This window comes from Pinus tabuliformis, chromosome X, assembly GCF_031772625.1.
Source record: "Pinus tabuliformis cultivar Carrire ecotype Pingquan chromosome X, CPIR1, whole genome shotgun sequence".
Lineage (NCBI taxonomy): Eukaryota > Viridiplantae > Streptophyta > Pinopsida > Pinales > Pinaceae > Pinus > Pinus tabuliformis.
Genome location: NC_142308.1, coordinates 135,846,413 through 135,851,543, shown reverse-complemented (window position 1 = coordinate 135,851,543; position 5,131 = coordinate 135,846,413). Strand labels below are relative to the sequence as shown.

The window sequence follows — 5,131 nt, the reverse complement described above, 5'->3', positions numbered from 1 at the left end:
AATTAAATTGTAAATCTAGTAAATGCCATAAATCATGCCTAAATTGCAGTTTCAAAATGCCCAAATATATTAAAACGCCATTTGAATTAAAGCTTTCCCATGAAAACGAAACAGGAAATGGGGAAAGATGGTTGACTTCTTTTCTATTCTATTTCCAAGGGAAACATTCAGTTTAATATCAAGGATTTTATTAAACACAACGAAACACAAAAAAAAAAAATTCATAGAAAAATGAAAGCAATAGAGATACTCAAGCCAACTTAAAACACATGTGAATTTCGAAACATGTATTTTGTGTGCATAAAGGTAAAGCCAATTTAAAATCATGCAGCCGGTCCTTAAAACATGTTCATATCTCAGACACATGATGGTATAGTCTATCTGTGACTCCTCTTTGCAACTGAGAGGTCTTGGGCTCCCAAGGGTTTACGAAAGAACCATGTAGCTGGCTGCTGGAAAATGAATTAGCCAGTCTGAGGCTCAAACAAATAGAATTGAAAGACGACCCATTTTCCATTAGCCTGAACGAAACCATAACACTCCCAGATTTTGATCTGGGAACCGGATTGATTGCACGAATCGACGAAGGAAACGAAACCGAAGCGGTTCCTCTGATGACTTCTGCCATTGCATATACAAAGCAAGGATGTCGTCGAAATGGGTATAAAACTAAATTTTCGACAATGGATACGAACTTTACCAGATCCTCTGATCTTATCTCTTTATCTCCTGTGGGGATCACAATCCTCAAAGACAGCCATTTCTTCCCCCATATAAATTTCAAACAGAAAATGTGGAATACATTAATTAATTAGAGAAGGAACGTGTTAAAGGCATCCAAACCCTCCGGCAAGAGCAGAAAGAAACCCAAAATTTCAAAAATTATAGTTTGCCAGGCTGGGTGCAAGGGGAATTCCAAAACTGCTGTGGATCAGGATCTGACAGGTGAGCACTCGCACGTCTGACTTGCAGAAACTCGGAACCGAGTTAAGTTGGCTCACCAGCAGGTTCAAGCAGGGTTTGACTCAGGAGTACAAGCGTCTCCTAAAACAGCCTATCACGGTTGTTTTTATTTTAGAGGGCAATATAGGGTTTCCAGAAAAGTGGTCACTGATTCGATTCTTCCAGATTCACATTGAGAACAGAGGCACGGATATAACCAGTCCCGATAACTCTAATCCAAATTAAAAGCATATTCATTTAAGCAAGGAAATTTCTAAATAGCGAAGTCAGGCATTTATTATTGAACCTAGACTCTATTTCAAAGTATTCGAATCGCACCAAGGCAGAGATAAACAAACAGCTCCGATACCAAATGTTAGAAAATCATAAACTTAAACAGCGATTCTGCATGCGGAAAGAACTGAAAAGAATCGTTGAAACTTAATGCCCAGGGATACGGATTACCTCCAGCCATTGGTGAAACTCTTGATGCAATTTCCTTCTGAAACACCGCGCTCCAGCTGCACAAGCAAAAGGGAAAGAAGACAAATGATCTGAAGGCACTTCCAAGCTCTGCTATCTCATCTAGATGGTGTAGAACTAAAGGGGATTGAGATGCAAGCTTGGGGACCAAACAGATGAATTTATAGCTAAGCTTCCATCAAGCTTCTGATAGCTATGTGTCAGATGTCCCACAGATCAAGGCAGAGAACTCCAGATGGGAGTAATGGACCACTTCACTAGCTCCTAACAATAAATTTATTAGCTGTAGTTGATTTCCTTAACTTAAGGAAACTACTGCAGTTGGTTTCCATAAGTTAAGGAAAGACTGCAGTTTAAATTCCATAATTTTAGGCACCAATTTTGCATAAACTAATGGAGCTTAACAAGAAATGTATGACCAATAGGATTCTCGTGATTTGGCAAGAGAGGAATAGGTTGGAATTTCATGTCGTAACAGGAGGAGGAGGAATAGGTTGGAATTGCTCTGTCGTTGCCACCGTCGTGATTGGCATATTCAGATCGTATCTATTTCTCCACTCCTTCTGCAACAATTGGATTAATCTGCAATGTACCTTCTTCTGTAAATGTAACCTGTTCAATAAAATAAGAATAAGAATTGCAGCTTCCTCCTTTTAAATCAGATGACAGAACTGTATGACCAATAGGATTCTCGCGGTTTGTCAAGAGAGGAATAGGTTGGAATATACAGGAGGAGGCATAGAAAAATGGATGCTGCAGTGCTTCCTTAGGCATGGGCCTTCTCTTCCGATCCCACGACAACAAACTGTTTATGAGATCAATGGCCGCGGCACTTGCTGTCGGTAGAAGACACGACAATTGTTTAGTGGAATCAACATTCCCAAACTCTTCTGGAAAGCTGTAACCCTTTAAGTCGGCAAGCAGTAACCCCTCACGCCAACTTCCGGTATCAGGAGAACCAATGACAGAGCAAATGCTATGCAGCTGATGTAGCGCGTTAGAGCCTGTAAATATTGGATAACCAGTGAACAGCTCCGCCATGATAACGCCCATTGCCCAAATGTCATTGGACAAACCATATTCAGTGGATCCAAGCAAAAGCTCGGGTGCTCGATATGGGCGTGTCCCAACATATGATTCCAGTGGCTTATTATTCCATATTCTAGTAGCCAGCCCGAAATCAGCAATTTTAATAGACGTACCTCCCCTCACTAATAAATTCTGTGGTTTCAGGTCCCTGTGACAATATCTTTCATAAGACATGCTTTGAAGCCCTTTCAAGATCTGGAAGCAAAAGCTTCGCACCTCGTCCTCAGAGAACGAACGGCCTCTCCCTCTTCTCTGGAGCTCTGACAGATCACAGTCCATCAGCTCAAGCACCGCGTACAACGTGGTGCCCTCCAATATGATATCATGCAGGTAAAGTATGTTGGGATGAAACCTCAAATCTGCTAAACAATTCACCTCTGCGCAATCCTCATATCTAGAGAAGTTTCCGTTGATTCTCTTGATGGCCCAAAATTCGCCCGTAACCTTATCCACTGCCTTCCAAACGGTTCCATGACTTCCTTTTCCCAACTCCTCAACAATAACATAACGATCCATGGCACTCACTCTGAAATTAGAAAACAGTAACAACACTCGCCTTCTGTTCTCTTCACTCTGAAATTAGAAAACAGTAACAGTGGCCTTGCCTTCTCTTCTCTCCTCGCCTCGCCTCGCCACGCCAAATATTAGACTGAGGTTCCAACTTTGCTCACAGTTTTCACCTTCGCCTTATCTGCTGCTACCGATTCTATTAAAGTTTAGATCAATTTGGGAAAGACATATGATAAGATAAAAAGAAGAAGGGATCATGTTTTAATACGCTTCCCTCTCCCTCTTGGGCGCGTCTTTCAAATGGTGGGCTTTTCTAAGGCTTTGGGACGACGTGTCAACTATTAAATCGTGAATATCATAGGATCGGTGCAGTTTTACCCAATACTTTGAGGTTTTTTTCGGGGTGTTCATCTTAAAAGAAAGTTTAATATAATAAAGATGATAAAAATATTTTTAAAATAATTTATTTTTAAGAAAACTTAATAATCATAGATGGTGAGAAAGGTGGTTTTATACTCTTCCTCGGTTTATACCGGTGAAATAGTGGGCTTTTGTGTTCTTTACTAAGACTCTTAGACAATAGATAAAGTATTAAATTAATATTCTGAGCTTAATCTCCCTATTTACTCACATCCATATTAGGAGCAACTTGGTGTACCTAGTAGTTATAATGTGTTTGAGGACATCTTAGTGCACTTAGAGGTTATAATGGGTTAGAGTCATCTTAGTGCACCTTAATGGTTATAGCTAATTAGGGGTAGCTTCATGCACCTATTGCATATGGTGTTTATAGTTCTCCATTCTACTAATAATAAAGTAAATAAAATGTAATTTTAAATTCAAAGCCATTTTGATATGTTCAACATTAACAATGATGCCTTACCATTTTCATTCATTTCAACAAATTTACTTTTATGACAATGTATTTGTACCTTTTAGTTTTTTTTTTTTTTTTTAATATTTTGATATTTTTCTTTTCAATTTTATATATAATTGATTTGTATTTTATATATCCACCAATAAATAGCAAGGTTCTAATTTAAGAAACTACGTAAAAAAAACATAAACATGGGATTTTTATGTATGTTTCATATCAAGAATGGAAGGAAAGCATAGTTCATATGTTCATATTTTATGTTTATACATCTACAACCTCATATGTAGGTGTAAAAAAAAATTGCAAAGTTTATTGTATTTCTATCTATGAAATAATTAAAAATGATGGGAATTAGAATATTGCAATGTCAAATTAGAGGATAAATATAATAAAGAAGTTATAAATATTTTTATAATAATTTTAACTGAGAAAGAAAAAACTTATATTACTTATAGAAATTACTAAAAAAAATTAATTAACTAAATATATTTTCTTCATTAGTTAATAAGTACATAATCACTATAACAACCCATTCCATTATCCTTATCTTTAACATATATGTTACAAATATTATAGTATATTCTATTTGTTAATTAAATATGGGTTTATCATTATATTTGTAATTAATGAAATACATTTTACATTTTCATTGTTTTTTTTTTAAATCATAAATTTTAAAATTAATTTGCAAACTCATTACTATATGTAATTTTAATTAATATATTATAGAGAACATATATATAAATCCATTAAGTGATATTTGTTGTACTTTCTAAGAACTACGTACCTAAGAATATCATATTTCATTTCTTTTACCACAACCCTCTTTTCCTTTCTCTGCATGTTACCATTTTCCTCGAGCTCTCCACATTACCCTTTTCTCCAACAAAGGCTTAAAACGAATTCACTTGGGATGAGAAAGAATCCACGGTAGGCTACATGAGAGCATAACCATTGAAGCTTTGCTAGGGTGTACTATATATATATATTATGAATAATTCTTCAAACTACATTTTTTTTAACTAAATCTACAAATTAATTTAGTAAGATATATAAAATGCCAAAAAACAACTTTTGAATAGTTTAAAGAATTTTGCAAAGAAAAAAAATTTATACATATATATATATATATATATATATATATATATATATATATATAGATAATGTAGTTTTAGTCCCTAGTGTAGTTCACTTCATCAAGCAATTAAAACATGCTATATTTTTTTATAT

General features: G+C 35.6%; 1 pseudogene; it reads right to left on the bottom strand.

Moving 5' to 3' along the window:
* Nucleotides 1–1,971: 1,971 nt before the first annotated feature.
* On the bottom strand, nt 1,972–3,030 carry LOC149138834 (cyclin-dependent kinase F-4 pseudogene; annotated as a pseudogene).
* Nucleotides 3,031–5,131: the final 2,101 nt, after the last annotated feature.